Source organism: Lepidothrix coronata, unplaced genomic scaffold (assembly GCF_001604755.1).
Source record: "Lepidothrix coronata isolate B3197 unplaced genomic scaffold, Lepidothrix_coronata-1.0 Scaffold134, whole genome shotgun sequence".
NCBI lineage: Eukaryota > Metazoa > Chordata > Aves > Passeriformes > Pipridae > Lepidothrix > Lepidothrix coronata.
In genome coordinates, this window is record NW_016690314.1 from 19,777 (window position 1) to 43,291 (window position 23,515).

The 23,515-nt window shown below is 42.8% G+C and overlaps 1 long non-coding RNA gene across 1 annotated transcript in view; it reads right to left on the reverse strand.

Annotated features, from left to right (window-relative positions):
- Positions 1 to 762: 762 nt before the first annotated feature.
- LOC108503248 overlaps positions 763 to 23,515 on the reverse strand; it is a 28,173-nt gene continuing 5,420 nt past the window's right edge. The window contains exon 3 of the long non-coding RNA XR_001876773.1: positions 763 to 1,165. This is a non-coding gene — a long non-coding RNA (uncharacterized LOC108503248). The remainder of the gene's footprint in view (positions 1,166 to 23,515) is intronic.

Consider the following 23,515-nt stretch of genomic DNA (forward strand, 5'->3'; position numbering starts at 1 on the left):
CGGCACCATCGTTACTGTTGGCTTTGCGATTTTTCCGGGCCGGGGGCCTTGGAGGACTTCCGGTCGCTCTCTACTTCTGGTGATCGAGTCTACCCAAATTAGCGTCCCTCGCTAATTTCTGCGCTTTCACCCCAAAAATCTTCATGTTATTCCCCCCACACACACACCGGGAGAGACGGGAGACCGCAAGTCCAGCCGTGCCGCCGGAATCGGCCCTTAACTTAAGCAGGGAGCGCTGCACCGGCACGAGAGCCACTGCGCATGCGTTGCCGTTCCCTCTTCTGGCCGCCCTTAGTTACCACGTGATCGCCGGCGTCTTGCCAACGACTGCGCATGCGCCGGCGCCGCCACGTTGGCTTCCCACCCATCCCCCCGCCCGACCGCCCGGCTTCGCTTTCTTACTGCGCGCGCCTCGCCCGCTTTTCTGAGGCTCTTCCCTGCCATTTCGCGGCACCCCCTCCGCTGCTTTTTCGGCTCCCTGGGGTTCCCCCACCCACGTTTTCGGGTCCCCTTCTCACATTTTAGCGGTGACCCCCAAGTTACGGGTCAGAGGGCGGGGCGGGGGGGGAGTAAACGGGGTGCCCAAGAAGGGTTCTTTTTCTCTTTCATTTCACTTTTCGTTTTATTTCCTTTTTAGTTTGCTCGCTTTTATTTTTTTCTTTAATTTTCTTTTGTATTTTACATTTCCTTCTTTATTTCGTTTATTTTTTATTCTTTTTATTTTTCATTTTCTTTTATTTCTTTTTTGTTTTTATTTTTTATTTTTTATTATTCCAGAGTGGGAAACAATGCAGCTCCTCTGGGCCAGAGAAAGGCTCCCCTGCTCTTCCCTTAAACACAACGCCTGCAATGAGTGCCCTGGAAGCCCGCTCCGCTCATGCCAGCCACTGGGGCTCACCCAGAGGGGCTTTGCCAGCACCCAATGGAAATTAAAATTACAGCCCGGGCAAAGGCGCTTCCCGCAGGACCGCTCCTGGCCAAGGCCCCCGGGCCGTGCGAGTCAGCCCACTGAGCACCCGGGGGGATTTTTGGGGGCACGCTTCCAGCTTTTGTTCTCCAGAAACTCCAGTTCTTTCTGGCATCGCCTGCTTCAGTCTGCCCCTGTTGGAAGAGCTCACTTAGTCTTTTTAGGGGCCAGATTGCCAAAGCCCAGGAAATACATTCCCTCCACACCCTCTCCCGCTCACTGCCAAGTGGCAGAGGCCTGCCCTGCCCTGCCCTGCACAGGCCCCGGGGCTGGCCCTCAGGCCGTCTGTCCCAAGGCTGGAGTGATCCTGCCATCAGCCCGTGGTCACGAGGGGCACAGAAAGCCCAGGGCCAACAGCCACTCCAGGCAGCTGCAGGCAGAGGTTATCCCTTCCCAGCTTTTTGGCAGTGGGGGGGAAGGGGCCTTTCCCCGGCCGGCAGCGGCATCGTCCCTGCCGCAGAGCCCGCCCCGACCCTGGGCCGCCTTGGAGACAATTCCCCTGTCACAGCCCACTTCCTGCAGAAAAATAGCAAAGATTGGACCTTAGGAGAGAATTCTTCCCTGGGAGGTGGGGAGGCCCTGGCACAGCTTGCCCAGAGGAGCTGTGGCTGCCCCATCCCTGGAAGTGGCCAAGGCCAGGCTGGACAGCACTTGGAGCCACCTGGCACAGTGGCAGGTGTCCCTGCCTGGGGCAGGTGTCCCTGAACGAGATGATCCTTAAGGGCCCCTACAACCCAAACCACTCCAGCATTCCATGAGGATTCTGTGAGCTCTCTCTGCCATTCGTTTGGCATCGTTTCCAATTTCAATTCTCAAATTCACACGCTTTGTTAAAGGAATCATTTTAAAATTATTCCAGTAAGAAAAAGGGGAGTGTAAAACATACAAGGATCATTCCCTAAGATCCTGCTCTATGGTGAACTTGCCACTGGCTGCCGCATGAGAGGAGCCCCGAAGAAAAGATACAAGGACTCCCTGAAACAACATCTCAGCCTTGGCCATATTGATCAACACAACTGGTCTACTCTGGCCTCCAATCGGGAGGCCTGGAGACACACCATCTATAACGCAGCTGTCTCCTTTGAGAACACACGCAGGATCACTCTTGAGGAAAAAAGGCAACGCAGAAAGAACCGTGTATTGCAGAATACACCATCTAAGGAGTCTTTCTGCTGTGCCTTTTGCAATCGGATATGTCTGTCACGTATTGGCCTCATAAGCCACCAGCGTGCCTGTAGCAAATGTGGATAGAGCCTTCCCAAATCTTCGTTCGCGAAGCCTCGCCATGAAATTCCTATGTCCAGCAAATCATTAGAATTGGAAGCCTATGACTTCACCTCTGGCCTTGTTATTGTTTCCTGGAAAATCCTATGATCCCACAGTTTTGAAGAGAGATCCACTGGAATGACCAGGTTTGCTCTGACAGAAAGCCAGGGATTTAGATCACTTGTTCCTCTGCATCTTTACTGTTTTTCAGAGCATTGCTCTGGATACAGCCCTATAATTTTCTTGAACTTCTTTTTAGTAGTCTGCTTCATCCCTAACCACTGCTCCAGAGTGCTGTGGGTGGCAAAATATATGCAGCCTTTGTTTAATTCCCTTCTTACTGCTGAAGGCTTGAATTCCTTCACTTACCAAATCTCCTCCTTTTTATCTCATTCTCTATCTTACGCTAGCCAGTGATCCATACCCACAGTGAATTTCCTTAGACGGATATTTTTTTACACTGCTGTGTTTCTTTCACTGGGGAGTATTCAACCATCCCCAAAAAATGCATGTGATGATAAGCAGATATAATCTCTTTAATGTAGAGCAGTTTATATGATCTATTTGCATTATTTACCAAGGTTGCCAGGCTCTCTGATGCAAGAAATGGGAGTTTGGTTTTATTAGTTTGCTTACAGAATTCAGCTCGGTGGAGAAAATGAGATAGCATGACACATCTCATGAGAGCCCAGAGCTCTGCCCCCACACCCGGACACCTTTCAGTAAAAACAGCCCACGGCACTGAGCACACACCAGGCAATGCACCCGCACGGCCCACGCCCGCCCCTCGCTCGGGAGAAGTGCTCTCCTCTCAGCCTCCTTCTCCCCCGCTTCTGATCTCCAGCTAGGAAGAATGTCTAGCAATCAGAGAGCAAGATACTAAAAGAAAACAGATCTGAGAGCCCTGAGCAAAACAGGAAAGGGAAGACGTTTAGTCCAAGCCTTTGCATTTATATTTTTTCCTATTGCAAAGCAAGGTTGTTTTTGTTTTGATTTTTTTTCCTTCTCTTTCTTCATCCTGACTGTCAGCAGATGTACACTGTAGAGGAAGCTGATCTGCAAGGGCTGCGTTTTCAGCGGATATGACTGCAGCAATCACGACCTCCTGAAGCGCATTGGCAAGAGTTCCATTGACTGTAAGATGGATCACTTCCTGATGGACAGTTTCAAAGTTAGGTAAAGCAGGAAATTGAGGGAGGGAAGCCCATGTCACATTGAGGTCTGTTTGCAACAGGTTCTGGACTGAGAGAGAAACTGGGTGTGGGTGGAGATGGCCATGGCCATGATAAGGCTCTAGTGATGAAGTCATAACCAGCTTCTTCAGCTAATGAAGAATGTAAGTGGGCAAGTCAAACACATGCAAAAATTAGATCTGCTGAAATGCATTTTTGCTCAAGTATTTCAGGTTCTTGGGAGATCCTTGGAGTGCTGTACTTACATAGAAGGGAGAACAAGCAGAAAGGACAGTCTGGGCACTGTCAAGGGTGCCAGCTAACCTCATCTAGCGAGCACTGATTAGGAGGCTCCAGGAGTTGGAGGGGATTTGAAGTTGGTTGGATCATACTGTAGGTTGAGATTTGTAACCACACGTTATAGATTCAGCCACACATTGGGGAACCATCATCCTGAAGCCTACACTAGCTGAAACCAAACCCTTTATTTTCTTTGGAGTAAATGGAGAACAGAAGTTCTTTACCACACCAAGGTATTTTCCTTGCTGATATAAGGGATCTATAAGGAAAACTGCTTCCAAGGCTGATCTGAGCTCAAGACCATAACTCAGAGGAGATGTAACCATAACTCAGAGGAGACGTGCTATTAAGTTAGCCTTGATTCACCATGGAAAGCTTTTCCTTCTCTAAGCCTCTCTGACAGGCAAATACTGCTTAGCTTCTCCATATCTCAGGTTACAGTAAAAATATAGTTGGGATTTTGTCAACCTTTTACTGAGTGCATTACAGATAGGGCATTCCAGCATTCCCCAAGAGTGGGATGTACTGGAGCAGGTTGTTGAATCTAGTAACTACAGCCTTATTTGCTATTTCTCATCATTCAGGCGGACGAAAGGTGCTAAGCGAGGCATGGCCAAGAGGTGAGGAACATGTCTTAGAACCACTGCTTTGAATATAGACAGGCTTTGGGAGTGGTTAATGCTGTCCACGGTCTGTGCATTTGCTTGTACAGCTTTGATTATCAATACCCTCTATCCAAAGCATACACCTTTAAGGACAATATTCTTAACAGGAAATGGAAGCTCTTGCTTCTAGTGTTTCATTACCAAAGAACCTAAGTTTTCATTTACCTGCTTTCCAACATCTCATGTATTATTCTCATTAGTACTCATGTGTTGTCCTCAACATCTTGTTTTCTTCTCCATAAGCACTGCTCAAACAGCACACTAAAACCATGCACCACTATCTGTAGCTGTCTTACCGAAGTCCTAGCCATTGTTTAGTTGTCCTACAATAATATACTATGAGTTTCTTTTAATAATTTAATTAACAAAGATCCCATAGGGCATTACAGGAATAGATAAACACCATTCTACCCATTTTACAAGGAGAAGGGATCACTTAGGGTTGCCATGATTAGTCACTGACATAGCTTGAATACCATCCATGTTGTGTTCTCATCACTGAACTTTGGCTCCATCATCACAGGCTCCTGAGAACTCCTGGCAGGATGTTGCCTTGTCTGGGAAGAGGAACAGATTGCAGCTCCTGCCTAGAAGCTGAGGCAACAAAGGCCTGGCTTTGTTTTAAATTTTGTAATTGTCTACTTCAGAAAGTATAGCAGTTTCTCAGAAAAGTGACATAACTATAGACACTGAGAGCAATTCAATTTCAAAGCAAATATGAGCTTTCAGTGGGAAAAAGATAACTCAAGATCATCAAGAAAATTTTTTGGGTTTTATTTGTTTTGTTGTTTTGAGTTTGGGGATATTTTTTCCTTATGGTTTCTACTCAGCAAAAGTCTTCCTTTTTTTCTTATAGTGTCATATGGTCTCACCTCTTGGAGTGCAGAGACAGGTGCTTGCTTGCTTATTTGTAGAAGCTTGTATGTAGACACAAGACTCAAAACTTATAAGGAATAGCTGCCTAGTGACATTGGCTCTGAATTATTAGTAACTGCAGTACAGGGTGACAGGAGCTCATATGAGAGAGGAGATCAGCACCACACTATGGGGTCCAAGCCACATCTAAACAGACTAGGAAATAGTGATGAGATGCTTAAGGGCTGATGGCAAAACTTGGAAGAAGAACCTGGGGCCTTGTACATCAAACTGGTGGCCCTGTGCTCCTGTGCTGTGTTTGGAGCTCACTTTGCAGGCTTGGTGTTTTAAGACCAGTAAGAAGGGCTGCCACTTCACGGTCCTCAGGGACCAGTGCTGAAAAAGATGCCTCTGAGAAATAACTTGGCTGAGCAGCAAAGCACGTGGCATGAATGCTTGCAAGGCAGGCCTGTGTATCCCTCAATTCTGCCAGTATCTCCTTTTCAATTTTCATGTCGATGAATTTTGGTGCTTTGATACTTTCCAAATCTGAAACGAGGTGACTAGCAAATATTAATTACATCATTTGATTGCTGTATTTTTTTTTCTTTTTTATTGTGTGGCAAGTCCTAAAGAATACAAGCTGTAGAGAAGAATGAAAGAGAAAATAAACAAGCAAAGATTCATCTGGAGTGTTTTGCCTTCGCCAGTTGGCAGTGCTGCCCTTGGGCATCCTTGAAGGAGAGCATAAAGCTATGAAATGTGCAGGGTCTGAGTGAGCCTGGACCATAGAACAGGCTTTCAAAAAAACTGAAAGAAGCAAAGTGAGGATAGCAGCCTGTATGGATAATTCAGTACCAGAGAGCATAACAGCAGATTTAATTCTGTATGAGTGATTGGTCTCAGGACTGTAAAAAGAGACAAGGTGAAGCTAGAAATGAGTTTCTTGAAAGGTATACAAGTGGAAACTCCCTAACAGTGTTTCATGGGAGTCCATATGTACTGGGGGACAACGCTTATGAGAGTATCAGCACAAGCTGATAGACTTTCTGCTCCAAGCCTTCACTGCTGAATTGCTGCCATAAGGATCTCTGGATAGAACTGAGGTATGTTCTTCAGAAATGTCCTTAGCCTGGGTGGCAGCCTCTGTATGCACCAGGTTATGTGTTGTCTCCCTATCTCAAAGTGAGAGGAAGGGTCAGGCTTGCTGTCACAGAAAAGACATAGTAGAAGCAATTTCAGGGGCAAAACGGTGAAGCTTATTTAACCTAGACATAGAAAAAGGCCGTACTTGCCTTTCATTGTGAAACGAGTTCCAAAAGCCACCAATGAATGGCATTTCCCAAAGGACACTGTAACCAGTATACTTTGCCAGACTCCAGTCTCAGAGGACACAGAAGACTCTTTAGGAGGAAAAATTCTGAGCCCTGCTGACTGAATTTCAGCTCTACACACTTATTATAAACATCTGTATATACTGCCAGCAGTAGCAAAATGTTGAAGTTTCCATTAAACACAGTCTGCATCCCTAGCCTTCAGCAGCTGGGTTGGTAACAGTGCCCTCCCTTTTCAAGTTACTGTATATTCCTATGGGGCTTAATCTATCTCTACCATCCCTGGACTCTCCCTAGTAATGGATCATCACCAGTTGGTGACATTAAGGTTTTCCCTTTCCAGCTGAGTGCCCTTTACAGGATCCCATGCACTACCCATTTCTCTGGAGGGTGGAGGAGTGTGTGTTTCCTAGGGCAGCAAAAACATTTAGATGGAACTTTCTTTCCCATGGCTTCCTAGAAGAGCTGAAATTCTCTATTTTTCTTTCACCAAAATTCTCATTTTGCTTCCTCTGGCGTACTTTTGGCTGCTGCTTTTAAATGAGGTCAGTCAAGAAGTGAAAGAGTGTCAATTATTCTGATGGTTGAAAGCTGGCCGAAGCCAAATAAGACATTTTTAACTTCTTTTTAATTTGGAAGACTAGAAGTCAGCCATCACCAGCCCTGGTGGGCCTCTACGGTGGCTGTTTGAGAAAGGAGGAGTAAAAATCTTCAGCCATCTTAACTACTGAGTGTGCAGAGTAGTTAGAAAAACCCCTAATCCATCCAAGATCTGGGTTCAGGTGGAGAGACCACCCAGGCTGCAGCAGCCAGCAATACTCCACACTCAGCCTAAAATATGATTGAAACTAAAGGGAGGTATAACTTGGGAAGGAGGGGTTTGACAGTTAAATTGTTTACTGAACTGAGTTCCTGCTCCATTTCACCACACAGCTACGCAAAGGGCAGCACAGATGTGAGGGCTGGTGCTAGTACAGGATAAGGGAGCAAGTTGGCTGGTTTCAGCTGCAGCATCAGGCTGATGCTGGCATAAACTATGTGTGGAACTAAGACACTTTAATATAACATTATCTTTGGACGAAGGAGATGGTTAAGGCTCAGAATATCACGTAAAGGGACACTGTTTTGAAAACACGTACAAAAGATATTTGAAATCAACCTTGACTATCGCATTCTAAAACATCTTTAAAAAAAATTTAAAAAATTTAAGTAAATATTAGACAATATTACCTAATTTAGTGTCAGTAATTCAGTCTGATGAGGCAGAATAGTCTTGTTTCATGTAATCATTCCCTAATGCTATGAATCAAAGGAAGGCAACATTGTCTTAGGATGTCTGGGAATCTAGTTAGTGAAACTAGCTGTAAATGGGAAATAAACTGATAAATCTATTGTTTGTGGTTCCAAATTACTTGAAGTCTAAAAGAAAGGAAAACACCATCATTGCAGGAAAAGCACAAAGTTTTCTGGGGCTTTGTTTTGTGTTGTTTGTCTTTTTTCTCTGTTTACAGGTTTTGTTTTAAATGCTTCCCAGATTTTCAGTTCAATTTGTCCCATATTACACACATATACACAATAGTTGTATATTACACATACGCATTATTACAGAAATAACATATTGTTATTCTGCACTGGCAGTATTCTTTCAATATGTGCATTTAAAGGTCACAAAAAAAGTGAATGACTGGGAATGGGTGTAAGTGCATTTTCAAAGAGCAAATGTATGTTGTGCAAAAAATAAATGGCTGATGTGCACACTCCTGACAGATCTCAATCTTTGGGGGTACTCAGCATCTCCATAAAGGTGATGAACTTCTGCAATAGTCCAAGGGAGACGCTAAATGCTCATCACTTTTGCGGGACCACTCAGCATTTCTCAGCATGAGCTCTGTCCTAGTGTTTATAGGAAACTCCTCTGTTTTCGTAACCGTAGGAGAGCACAGGGCTGACAAGAGGCACCTGCTGGCAGCTTGTGCTGGTTTCATTCTTGGCTTCATGTGATTATTTTCCCTGTCATGTTTTGTTAGTATCATCAGGGATGAAAATCAGTGCCATAAACTATCCATCAGATTATAAATTGCCTTCTGAGCCGTAATTCTCGATTATTATTCCAGCTGCTACATAGATCCTTCGGGGACTGACAAAGTAGATGGTCAGGGGAGTGCAATACAGTACACGATTGTGTAAAATAGGCTGTGACTTTTATCTCTTTATTACTTTTCCCCCTACCTCTCCCTATCTATTTCTTTTTGGTCCTCAAGGAGTAAAAGAGGAATCTTTAAACAGAATGAAGGACATGCCAATAAATACCTGTCATGGGAAGCATGTTCATTGACATGGCACAGTGAAGCACAAGCTGTGGTGCTAGATATTGTGGATTTAAAGCGCTGACCTTTTTAATGATAATTTGCCATCAGCACTGCATGATGAGTAGCAAGGCTGTCAGGCCTATCTGATCACAAAATAGTTTTTAGTATCTATTATTTTGCAATACTGTAGTGCAGCTGAGAAAATTATTAACCCCATTTCACAGCTAGAGGAAATACGTAAAAACATCAGTTCAGATATCACCAAGGTCAAAGTGCAGTCTCAAATCCTGGCTCCTACTCAGTGGTGATGCTCTGTGGAAGCTCACTGAGCTGGTGTGATGAGTGTCTACCACTTTCTTCTCCTTCCCTTTTCTGGTTGGGTTGTGACCTCAGGCCTAAGCAATAGCAGCCATGCAAGCAACTGGTGTGGGGCTTTTTTCACAACTCCTCAGACAGACCCCCTAGACACATAGCTGCAACTAATTACATGAGTCCTCCCCTTACCAGGGAATGCTTCACACTGCAGTGAGAACTGGAGAGTAGGCTCTGGGCAAGCTGTCGCTGCCCAGGGGACTGACAACCACATTGCTCAAGGAGAAGGAGGTTGTCCAGGGACATGCTGCATGTATTTGCTCTGTAAGTGCATATCTTAATGGACTTTTGCTAGTCTTTAAAAATACACATTTTTTGCTCAAAGAAGTACACCTTAAATGGCTTTTTTGGGCCAAAGTCATGCAGTTCCTCACACTTAGAGCTTGTGAAAAGCAGACCAGCAGACTGAGGTGAGTAGCAGTGCCAGTCTTTTGCTATATGGCTGGTAAGGATGCTGGCAAAAATTAGCTTCTGCATTGGGCCTCTGACACCATCATTACAGGGCTGTGTTACCCACACAGGAAAATACTTAAACACTGTGGATCTTCATCGCTCTTAATTCCACAAGGGTTTAATTCCAATTTCTCTCAGCCTGGTCCATGTGGAATCCTGGTTCCAACACACATGGAGAAATACCATCAAGCTCCTGCAGCCACAGCAGGAGACATGGACGTGGCAGGGACAGACGCAGGGATGAGAACGACATCAGTGTGGTCCAAGTTTGCAAATAGAGAGACTGACAGTAAACAAAGTTTTCTTCAGTCTGCTTAGATCCTGAGGCCTTTAGGGAAGTTAAAGGTCACAGATAAATGATTTCACAATCCTTTCCCCATGGGCTAAATTCATCCTCTCAGTGTTTCTGAGGGTGACCTTTAATGATTGTTCATATAGAATATTTTATGTATTAAATACTGAAAGTTCTGGGGATGCAGAAATTCTCAGAGAGAAGGCACTATATAAAAGAAAATTATAATATGTATAATGTATATATTCAGTAAAGACAGCAAATTACACAGGGCGTGAGAACAATTACAACTTCTACAATTACAGCAATTAGAAATGTTTTTGCCATACCTGGGAGCTTTTTTGCTCTTTACCTTTCAGTAAAGCTAGCAAAGCATTTGACAGGGTATCTTGATAAAAAAGTGCTGTCTGGAGAGTGTGAAAAATTAATATGGGCCAGAGAATTGCCATCATTAAAACAACATTTTATTGGTGTGGATGTCTAGCTATTCCTTATGCAGACTCATTACCTAAGAGATGCTGCATGATTTTACTGAACTATATAAATCTGCAGGGCAGGGGGAGAGGAAGGGGAGGGAGAAATAAAGAAAACAGTAAGAGATCCTCATGGACTTTTAAGATCAGAAGATGACAATACATTGTCTTCTGCTAATAACATCTCCCTTCTCATGGGAGCCAGGCACTGCAATTGTGATAGGCCATAGAAAGGTATTTCTCTTATACCACCCTAAGATCTAACTTTTTTAAAGCACTGGCTGTGAAGTTAATCAGCCTGAATTCAGATATCACTGTAAGGCAGTGAATAAATATGACTCCTGTGATGGAAAGCTGGCTCTTTGCAAAGTCCAAGCAGCCAAAAGGAGGCGGTTCTATGCAGCTCAGTAATGAAATGGAGCTCCTTGCCCCAAGGCAGGTGGATGCTAGTAGTTTAAGCAGATCTCAAATAGTAACAGAAGTCTAAAGAGAAAGAAAACTTATCTGACCTTAGAAAATCCTGCAGCCACAGATGTCTGGAGAGCGGGAATTAGCCTGGAAGATCATCACTACCTACCTACACTCTTGAGGCATCTGTATTTGCTACTGTGGGACACAGAATGCTGGGTTGCCCAGACCTTTGACCTAAGACCTGCATTGCTGCACTTACCTCCTTAGGCATGGAATGAAAGTCAAGAGACTCCAGGAGACTGGCATACCTGAAGCAGGACTGTCCTGCCAGGTCACAGGTAACAATAACCAGAATGATCCTTTGCCATGGGAATGGCTGGCCAGATAGAGGGAACAGACATTTTCTGCCTCTCAGCTGCTCCAACAGTGTCCTCTAAAACATGAGGGCAAAGGAAAGCCCTCAGTAAACAGGTCATTGCCTCCTAATCCACACTCTCTTGGCTTGCCTTCTTAATTCTTTTCTAGCTGGAGGACACTTCAGCTGGGATTGGACTTCCTTCCATACAGGAGAACTAAACTGAAAGCAGTCTTTGCAACAGCAGTGCTGTTCTGTAAAATCAGCTCTCTTGCCAAGAAAAGCCCCATCTGCCTCTGTAGAAGCTGCTAAGAGTATCCTGCATCACACAGGCCAAAACAAGGGATTTCTCAGACCTGTCATGAGCTGCTGCCTTGAGGAAATGGACTCAGCAGCTGTAATGGAGATACCCTCACTACCTCTCTGTCACAGAGATACTGACAATGTGGGAGTCAGGAACACATTCCATAATGGGACCTAATTCCAGATGGAAAAAATGTAATTTACAACCTCAGCAGCAAAAACCCTACTGGAGCACTTCAGGACCATATGTTCTGCAGGCAGCATGGATTATTTGTCCTGAAAATCTTTGGTTTAAACTCATTTAAGTGCCAATTTAGTATCATGATGAGAAATTCACTATCTTTTAAAGAGCTTACTCCATGCTCTGTCAATGTGGGATTACTTCAGCCAGCAGGATCTACTGATCTACTGGAAGATGGTGATCCATGAGAGATAAGCCTGAGTCTTCCCATCTGTGCTCAGGGCAAAGCAATGAGTTGTTACGACAGCTAAGGAACAGCTGAAGAGCTGCAAACATAAGTAGTGCCCACAGAGTTCTTAAGTAAATAGTTACAGGATTAGATCCCCTGCTAACATGGAGGACCCACTCTTTCCAGTTTGCTTGGGCCTTAATTTTCTGATGAAACAAGGAATGAGAAATCCTTTCTTTCAAAAAAGACAGGATGACAGCAGCTTTTAACAGCTGAAGGCTGAGCACCGAAGGCTGCCAATGAGAGGCACCACGGGAATGAAAAGCGCCTCTCTCTCTCTTCTGCAGACCAAAGATTCAGCCTACCTGGAGACATGGAAAAGCGGGCTCTGCCCCAGGTGCAAGGCAAGGGGACAAAGCTCCGAACAGCTCCAGTTCCTAACCCACACTCTTTCTTCTTGCTTCTAGTCTAGTCTCTATGGTTGCCAGAGTACACTAGGGCTGGCATCCCTCTCAGCCCTCATACCTCTGGGATGGTGTCTGTGTTATGACGTAGTACACATGCAGCCTTCCTTGTGCAGACCTCCTTAGCCCAAGCAAGGCGCAGGTTTTCCCAACCTCACTATGGCTCAGGCCTCAGATCTGCCCTGCCACTGCAGTGTGGTCAAGCCATTCCTATATCCTGTAGAGAGAAAGGAAGAAACATGGTAATTCGAGGACAACGATATCTAGTTATGCAATGATCTGAGCCAGACCTGAGACATTGATCCAGGAGGAGGGTGGCAATACCTAGGGAAATTTATCTTGGTTTGAAGGATCAGATAGCCAGTGAAAAAAAAGAAAAAAAGGAAAAATAGGTGGAAAAAGGGAAAGCATATTACTTGTATACCCCAAGATAGCACTGGTCAAAAAATGGGAAACTGAATAAAAAATCCATCCAGATTTATTTGCTGTAGTAAGCCTGAGAAGTGGGCAGTTAAAGAAGAGTTTTTAATCACAGAGATATGGTTCTCTCAGCAGCCATATAGGACACTATCAATTAGAATGTATAGAACTTTAGGTTACCCTAAAGTCCATTGTTGGTGATTAGCAGCATGCACTTCAGCTAAGATGCAAAAAACCAGCCAGGCCATAGAGATGAACCTACCATTTCAGCTTGAGAGGTGGATACCAAGTAGACTGGAGACACATGGTGTGCTGAAGAAATGAAGAGAGAAATGAGGAGAAATGAACCCAACTCAAGAGATTACAAGTCAGAGCTAAAATTTACTAAAAAGATTACAATAAATACAAAGATACAGAGAAAAAACCCTGGTTTTAAGCCCCAAAGACAGCTGTATAACCCAGCACCCCGGGACAAGAAAGGAACGGTGTTCATTAGCCCCCGTGCTGAGCACCAATGCCCTCCCCGCGTGCAAAGTAAAAGGAAAGGAAACCTGTTGATCCAGATGATGGTGGCAGTCCTGCTGAAGTAATGATCACAGTCCTGTTAGAGTTCTGGTCCTCCCCTCGATCTAATGCTTGGTATCACAAGTCCCAAAACCCCAAGATTACATATGCTCAGGTTCAGGTGGGAATGCCCAGCACCTCCCCCAGAGTTTCAAAATGGGTGATTTAACTCTGTGAGTCATGGGATATTTTTGGAGTCTCTGGTGGTCTAGGTCGTTGAAGCTGCCTATTATGCCAGCCCAGTATGGCCCATTAGCAGAGATGACCCCTCAGGCTGGATGTGAAGGTGCTCCCCCCAGAGGGGAGTTGTCACAGCTGAGTCATTGGTGTGAAGACAAAGAAACACTTCAGTGCCTCGCAGGGTTTCTTTAACACCAAGCCGGTAGCCTGAGGTGTCAGGTGTGCCCTGGGCAGCTGCTGCAAATGATCCATTATTAACAGTCCATCGGAAATGACGGGGGGGGGGGGGGGGGGGGGGGGGGGGGGTAGGGGTAGGGGGTAGAACACACAGTTTTGGTTATACCCACCTAGTGATAAACTGGTCCTGCCCCCTGCAACTGGGACACATGGGTAAGGGCACGAGTGGCAGCAAGTGCAATACTACTGCACTCTTTACCACCCTCAACTAGTGTTTGGCTGCCTGTTAAACTTGAGCCAGACACAAGTCTTGAAATGGCAGGTTTAACAGGAATACATGTGAATTGCAGCCACTGTCCTGCCAGCGTCATCCCCAAGCCCCAACGTGACAAATACAGTAATACAATTTTAGACCCTTCTCCTGCTCCAAAGAACTGGATCAAAACCTCTACATCCACCTATCCACTGTGCTTTGCCAGCCTGAATTGACATATTTCAAAAGGTTTTAACACAGGTTCTGGTATTACCTACCTACTCTTTCACAGCTGGAATAAAATTATCAAAACTTTTTGTTGTGTACGAATGTTTCAATGAATCAGCACCTAAAAGAATTTGTAGAGTATGCTATTAAAAAAAAAAAAAACAGCTGGTAAAAAAAGTCAAGACTGGTTAAAACACTGTATTCATGCCAGGGAAGGTACTTTAGGAATTCCCAACACACACAATTTCGTAATACTCCGTAAATAAGTGTATAAATCTAATGCAACAAAAGCATTCAGCAGCTGTTTGTTTGTTTGTTTCATTTAAATCAAAACAGTTGATTTTAAACAGGTTTCTGTCATCCTTCCACTCTGCTTACTCCACATTTTTCATCATCATGAACCTGAAAGTGGCTATAAAACAAAATGTGATGCTAGCTTCCTTGCTTTCCCTTTGCAGAGGCAGCCAAAAAAACCAGCAGACACTGATTGTGCACATGAAATTAGATTTCAAAAATTGTGCACTTGGCTGTACAGAGGAAGACATTTGTTATGCAGCTTTAAAATTGACAGTGTTGCTTAAAAAAAAAAAAGGGAACGCAAAGCTGACACCCCATTTCTATAAACACTTTAAAGTAATGATGCTGCTAATGAATGCTGAATTACAGTCTAAATCTAACAGATCAACTCCTGGCCACCTAGATTATGATGACAGAACTTCATCGGGTGTAATGAATATACCAGAGGAGTAAAAAATTATCTCATTATGTTAAAAATATTACCTATTTTTCTTTATTAAGGAAACATTCATTTCTCCTTCCAACAAAGCAAACACTCGAGGAGCTCCTGCTAGTTTCATACAGCATGGCCTGGGATTTCAGCAATCTCCTCTGGTTTACTGTGAGGTATCTGAGGAGGTGCAAGAGGTCTGACTGGTTGTTGCTCTCAGAATGAAAGCAGTGTTATCAAATGATGCAATATCTAATTAAGGAGGCTATCTTGGTTGCATTAAGTCTCACTTTACTGTTGTGCTTCCTACCTCAACTTTGTGGCTTTTTCTTATTGATTTAGCATTGGTTTTCCAGGAATAATTGGAAAAAAAAAATAGATTTTGTCCTAGTTCACAGAATGAGGAGAGCAAAAGTGAGTCAGCAAGAGGCGGCTCTAGCACAGACAAAAGACTCTGAGCTTCCTGTCTCTTCTCCACTCTCCCTGTCTCCATTAATCGCTGCCTACCCAGATCACACTCTACCAAAGTTCTGTCGCCAACACACTCTGTATGAAAAAAACATGGGTCTGTAAGTTTTGCCTCATTATAGGCAAGCAAGCCAATTAACTGCATAAGATTCCAGCTGGGAAAAAATACATCACTTTTTAGCTTCTCAGTTTTGCTGGGTTACCTTGTGTTAGAATAAAAACCCAAAACCCTCCCCAACACCGAAACACATTTTAAAATGCATGCAAGTGTTGCAGCAGCAGAGGAAAAAAAAGAAAACAAACAGCCTATAATTTTTATAGGCTCCTTTGTCACATTTGTGCCTAAAATAAATCATCCAAATAAAGGTTTTAATTTCACATCAGTGCATACAGTAGTTTATTGAGTTTATGGCTGATAGTTAAGCTTTATGAATACTTAGTATTTCAGTGCTACAGGGAAGGAAGTGCCAAGCATAGATGTTTGCAGAGTGATAACAGGATAATAAATTACTGCAAGGTAAAGACAAACTCTCAACATCACAGACTTACTGCTCTTATTTATGCAGCAAAAATATCTTAATACATTTAGCACTAATTTGTCAGGAATGCCTAGCTGGTGCTGAGTGGGCAGAGATACAGCACACTGTGCCTGAGGACTAAGGGATGGTTTTGTCATTGTTTGAGTCAGCCTGGTGGAGGTATTTCTCATATGTAATTCTTTGAGTTTTCATTTGTTGACAGCCCCAGCTAAAGTCTGATGATAAAGAAGTACGTTTTGGAGCTGGCAGAGGCTGGAGGGGGCTGAAGGAGTTCTGTTCTCTCTTGAATGGCAAGGCAAAGCATTCTCCTCATCACTACAACTCAGAGAAATTGAAGGACGGGGAATAAGAAGAGGGTTTTAAAGAAATAGGATGCATGGCTCCTTTACGAACACAGGATCTGAGCCCCTTGAACTTAAGATTAGACCAAGAAAATAAAATTACTGTAGGTTCGTGCCTAAATTCTGCCTCTCTTTTTTTTTTTTACCACCTGTTCCCAGCGTGTTCTTGGTCTAGAGTATCAAAACTAGACAACCTCTTTCTGAGATAGACCTGGATTTCACAGCACATGTTCATCCTGACTAACACCATGCTGCCTGCAAGCTTTCCATCTTCTCCTTGCCAGCTACAGGAAAAAAACACATCTACTCTTAAGACACCAATACAAGTCAAAACACTGTTCATCCGGTTATAATTTTGTACATTCAGTATTGACCAGGTGCGACAAGCAGGGAGTCCAAGCATCCTCTCTGATATGGAGCATGACACTTCTCACAATCACCTTCCTGCATATTAGCTATTTTCTACCAGGTGAGAGGAGGAGTGAGAATTCTCCTGGGAGCAGCTGTTATGGCACATACCATCTGGGCACGTTCCTCGGCATGCCTCTGGCAACTGCCAGCACTCAGCGCTGCTCATATAGCTCTCTGCCCCATAGGAATTTACTGATTTTCTTGTTTTTTCCCAGAAGATTGTAAATGAACCTGATGGAGCAGAAAGTGAAGAGAACACATCTTCATGTTCTGCTTGGAGCACAAAGTTAAACTTCAGCTCAACACCCTTTTGCAAAGATTTGCAAATACTACCACACTACAACAGAGGCTGCAAGTGAGTGAAAAAGCTAATTAGATCTCCTTTTCCATTTAAAAGACTGAAACTCCCTAGAAAACAATTATATTTAGCAAGCAAGGGAAAAAATACATTAGGAACAATCAACATAAAAAGGTCCTCTTCTTTTTATGCCCAGTTCATTACTTTCCTGTTCCTTCTTTAAAATTGCTTCTCTACATTTGAGACAAAATATGAAAATTAAACGACTTTTCCTGTATCCCTCCTAGGCAGGAAATGGTGATGTGTTTAAACACTGATCTGGTGTACAGGAACCTTCCTCACGTAACCACAGGGACATAATTTATATATGTGGGTCTCAACCTTCCCAGCGTAAGTTATTTTGAAGCCCCTCTGGATGGAAACACAAAAAGACAAATCCAGTCCTGTGCATGTGCTGCTCATTCCAGAGACATTTCCCTCCCAAGAGCAGAAAGGATCACTGTAGGGTCACAAGAAGCACAAGGTAGTGGTAGTGAGGTGTTGCTGGATATGGTTTCCAGAACTCACAGTATTACTGTAAAGAGGTACAAACGTTAGGTGTTTGCTCCTGAAAGCTGCTTTCTCTCCTAGCAGGGACTACCCCTCTGAGAGACTCACAGGCATCTCAGGTAGTTGCTTTTATTTAGTGCCTTCCTGTCACTGGCAGAGGTTTTCCTCCTTTGACTGACCTACTTATATCAGGGAGCCAGAGAAGGAACATGTGTGAAGGCTGCTTGCTTAGACCTCTTTAAAACAGGTGGTAAGGCAGAAGTAGTGAGTGAAATATCTACAATGGTGTTGGAAATGATTTTGTTCCCATTTTATGACGTAGCTTCTATGACAGAAAAAAACAGGTGGAGAGGCTGAAAGTGCTATTTCAAAGTGAAAATGTGTCCATATCTCATGCCTGCAATATCCTCTCATTTTACCATGTTAAACAGTGGAACCCACATTTTAATTCAAACCTATTGATAATGCTGGTAAAGAAGGAGGAAAGCAGCAACTACAAGGTCAAAATAACACTGTGCATATGTTTGTCACAAGTGCATGCTGTGCTGAACCTGAGAGTATTGACTGGAGGGTTGTTTATCCAAAGCTGGCACAGTCCTTTACTCAGTTTATCCATATGATTACACTCTGATCACTAATCCTGGTTTCAGAATTTAGTCAGTACATTAGACAGTCAGCTATTGGAGGGACCTGTCCTCACAATTTTTGACTGAGTAACAAAGTTAGATGAGGATCCATGCAGGAAAATAAGGTAGGGTTCAAACTAGGACCCGGAAAAAGTTAAGCGAAGCAAAGGGGAATTTTCTAGATCTACAGTCAGCTACAAGCCAAGCAGACACCAGGAAATATTGAATAGTCACTGCTGCCCTGTTTTAACTGATGCAATATTTCTCATGCTCAGGAGAGACACTCATAGTAGGCATTGCAAACTCAACGTTGACACATCCTTCATTTTTTAAAGAACCTTATTTTGTGGAAAAGGCACAAATTAACAATTTCCACCTTTTTGCCCTCCCTTCTCAAAACATTTCAGACAAACTGGCCTTTTCCAATAGAAATCCCTTTTAACTGAAGTGTCCTGAGTGGCTGTTCTTGTGAATAGAAATGTAAGATATCGGGCCATAGTAACAACAAAGTCTCAGCCCAAGGTCTATTAAAATCTTGAATGGAGTTTGATGTCCATCTCAGGCAGCAATGTGCAGGGGCTTGAACAGTGGCATTACCTCTCTCCATAAATAATTCAACTCTGGAATGGTGGTAGCCAGGGAGAGGGGTTTCTTAGAACTTCTTATCAGGATCTTGTCACACAAGCAACTAAATAAGGGTCTTACCATTCCCTTTGAAGGGATAATTCATATGTCGGTAATTATTTTCTGTGCATCTTGTAAATATATTGAGAGAAGTCTAAATTTTCTCTTTAGTTCATACCTCTTCTAAGGAGAATTGGTCCAGAAAGAAAGGTTTAAAAATGTCTCAATTTCTACAGTTTAATTTATTTTTCCTCCTTTTGCCTGAGAAGTTTTAAAGCCAAAGGCCTGATTATAGTTCTCCCATTGAGAAAGTAATATAGCATTGGTGGACTCACTCCCAGTCACAGCTATCAACCCAGCTTGAATGTCTCATACTGGGTACTCAGAGCTAATTCTTAATCCATAGTGTTATTGGTTTTAATATTTAAAAAAAATGTTGAGCAATTTGCCATCTGCCCAAAAGATACTGCTCCAATGTATCTGGTTTTTTTTCATTATTAATTGGTATATAATACCCTGAGGCAAATTTCACATTTGTGCAAAACAGAATATAACAAAGGAGGGAATCAAATGCAGTCCTTTTGGTTCTTTGTTTTCCTACTAAACCTCAATAATTTCTGTCATATGCTTCATTATTTACCTTATAAATTCATAATTTCCACTGTAATCTTGCTGGGTCTTGGCAAGGGTACAGAAAAGGCCTGTGCTCAAACTGAGCAGTAAATAACTGAACTAGCAATCTTGACAACTGATGTCAATATTTCCATGGCCATTTCATAGTCCTCTGTATTGAACCAAGGCATAGATCTCCATTCTTTTATTAGCTCTCCTGAGAGAGATAGGATTGTTAATATTCATCTTCCTTTGATATGATTTTGTTTCAGATGCTCCACGGGAACCAGCCAGATTAGAATAATAAAATCATAGTAAATTGCTTGAGGCAAAAATTGTATATAAGCTCCCTCTAATACATACATTCAGTCTCTGGACAGCAACAAGAACATGATAACTGAATTAGACTTCTAACAAGATTTTGACAATTGATGAAGCAAATACAACATTTAAAACAAAAAGTTCCCTCCCACTCTCCTTGTCATGTCTGAGCTGTCAACAGAGAAATCTGGTCCACTTCCTTCATGAATTAGTCCCTCTACTTATGTATTGCCTTTCTCAGTGTTCCCATTTGCTACAAAACTGGACAACACAGTTTATTTTGTTCCAGCATTATTAAAATTACTATTACCATTGCAAATGCTTCCAAGGGAGATAATATTAATAACAGTCTCTTCCATCAGATCTTGTCAGTTCCTGGGGTGATTAATATTCCTGTCTGCAAGAAGCATTATATCATTTAGAGAGAGCATGTTGCTTGACTCGTAGGCTATTCTTTATGGTCTGTGGTGAGTGCATTGTGATCTGCCATTATTGTATTACTGTTTACACAGCTTGAGATACCTCATAAAGTAGTTAGGAATGAGATAAAATTCAGATAGATTCAGATCGGAGAAATGAGAAAACTTCACAGGAAGATCTTTAGCTGCTTGTTCCTCTTCATCTTTCACAACACATCCCCACTGACTGTTGTCATCCCTTCCCTACCTGGGATGCAGATGGCAGCTGCATTTCTGTATGTATGGCCAGTGAACATCTTTGCAAGGATGACAGGCAATCTGCTGGCTCCAAAGCACAATGAGCTCCCGACAATTTTCTTCTACATAAATACCATATTATATCTGTGGGGAGCTGCTACTCTATTTTGAGAGAAGTCTCTTCAACTCCTTGGCAAGAACTGTCTAGGAGGAATCAAGATCAGTTTTTATTTTCATGGAAATAACCATAATTTGGATTTCCCTGGGAAGCCTCGTGATCCACTCTCACTTGTAGAAGACAGACTTAAGTGGAGCAGTCTTTATTTTGAACACAAGCTGTTCACAGAGTCTATTCCTGAACACCTAATGAAGGGTGCGCTTTAATTTGTGCAGATTATATACAGCACATGGGTTCAACAGCAAGTTGCCAAGGCAAACCCAAGGGCAAATCTTGCTTCTACAAAGTCTGGTCTGTGCCATAAATGATGGCCGAAGGTATCTGATTTTCAGTCTGGTCTAAAACAAATATTCAGGAAGATTTGTCTTCCCAGCATCAAAGCCAGCTTTATGGCTTTGATGCATAGGTTGCAGATTATTTAGGTCACCTTGTTTCTCAAGTGTTTCCCCCAAAGATCTTTGTCAGCAGTCAAACCTTCCTGACACTATGGGGTCAAAGCTGCACAGGATAGGAGTCAGGGAAATCAGGAGGGGTGGCTGGATTTCCATTCAGCGACAGGTTGGATACAGGTGTTGAACACCTGTTGAACCTGAGCAAAAGCAAGCTCACTGATTCCCAGCAGAAGAAACAAGACAGCGGCAGCAGAAATAGCCTCTTTAAGACTAGAGGATTCACTAACTCCTTAGAGTTAGGAGTTTATGCTCTTTGATATATACCCCTACAGACAAGTGCAGGAATGTCCGCCAGACACTTTCCCCTCTAACCCTGCAGCACTGTGCAGACACAGGTTGGAATGCTGGATACAGCATGTACAACATTTATGGACAGCATAAACTTTTAAGTTTCCATTCAGATTTTAAACCTGCTAGTTGTCCCTCTAGGCTGTGCAGAAAGGTGTTCCCTTTTATCCTTGAAGACAAATGCTCCCCCTTTACAGTGGAGGCACACCCCCTTTCTGAGGCAAAGGATTTGATGAACTAGTGAGTATAGAAGGTACTTACAGAATTTAATTCACAAGTCTGTGTATATCAATAATACTTAGGATGAGTATGACATAAAGATTTGGCTTTTACTACAAAAGGATATTAAAAGTTTTACCTCTGCCATGGGGCTTATAGCATTCCCAGGGCTTCCACTGAAGCCTCCCTCCCCTGTAAGACATTCAATAAGTCAGCAGCAAATGTCAGGCATTTAACAGTGCTCGTGTTAGTGCTGTAAGATGATACTACTCAGAAATATTAGAGAAAGGGCCTCTAAATTTCTAGCCTGGCTACCTATGCAGCACAGGCAGAGCAACAGAACACCACTGACTTCAGCAGAACTGCTGATACTTATATTGAGAGACATTTCTCTCCACTAGTTGTACGTGAATTACCTGTTTGAAATGGATGAGTTCTAATCATAAACTTTATCCCTAACCTATCAGCTAACTTATATTTAAACACTATACATCTGCAAAATCCTATTCAAGTCTATTGTGAATAAATTGCTCCAGCCATAGAAGATGAAAATGCCAGAGAATTCTTCACTGTAAAATGGAATATATGGGCTTTGCTGGGGTGTGAAAAACAGTGCTGACTGCTGGAAAAGCAGTTCTTTTATCAGAGTGGCAACAGCTTATATCAGTTCTCACTTTGCAAGGCATTGATAACTGCAAATGCAAATTTCCAGACAGTCATCAGCTAACTTTGGCAATCTCCAAATTGTAGCTATTAAGGAAGGCAGCTTTATGAGATTCTAGTTGCTTTGCCACAGATTTTTACAGGTTTCTAAAGGGTCCTTAAAAGACAATGGGGTTCAGCAAACTCAGCTTTGAGGTGCAGTAACTTCTTCTAATGACCTACTGCACACATGTATCCCACTATCAAATTTCAGGACAAAAATATGGCAGTTTGTTAACTTTAAGGATGTTTCACGATACTTTGGTGGCAACAGCACAGTATGGAAAGTCATTTCAATTTTATGGGAAGTAGTTATAGAAGTAAAAAATTAATTTTCACAAGGCCTTTTTCTTCCCTGTTTGGTGGAAGAATTCAAACCTTGACTTCCATCTCTTCCTCCAATCCTTCTGGTCGTCTCAGGAAAGATAATTTTTGTGGTGAAGAAATCCCCTTCTCACCAAAATCCTTGAACAACACTCAACAAAGAGACAAGAAGGAAGAAATTAACATCAAAAGCCAAAAATGAGGCTGTATGATAAAACTAGTGAGATACTAGAGCAGAAGAAGAGATGATTTAAAGGTCCAGAGCGGTCTTAGGAGAGAGGACTGAATTTGATACAATGAAGGGAAAAGAGAGTTTTGCACCACAGGGGGAGAACCATTGCAGCTTGCAGAGATAGATGAGAGGTTTGTTTAGCTTCATGGTACCAAAAGCCTGGAAAAAAACCCTGTATGTTGCTGAGACATTTTTTAATGGGCTCACACTTCATCTAAATAAAATCAGAAATGTTCCACTGCTTAGTCCATGCAGAGGATTTGATCCACGGTGTTTATATTGGTAGCCTCTCCTTTTCATTTCTTACTCCATAGATTAATCTGCTGTGTTGAGAGAGAAACGTGTACTGTACTGTGCTAATGAATTTTTAGTACAACTGGACAGCTTTGGTGAACAAACTGAAATAAACTGGTTGTATCTGTCCCCTGCACACCTTCATCTAGTGGAATATAGTCCCTATTTTATGATATTGAGCACCTGGACTCAGAACTGGGCTCCCATCCAAAAGTTGCAAATTTCTCTTCACAAATAAAACGGACTGTGCAAGAGTTATTCTAGGTCAAGATTACAAGAGCAAATTTGGATCTGGATTTTGAAAATGCCTTTGATTGGGAGTCCCAGTTCAGGCTTTGGGTTCAGCTCTTTCTGGAGACATGATCGAACTGTGAAATGCTACCCTATTTACTTTTGCTTTTGTTAAAACTCAGGAATTATTCTTTTTAAGA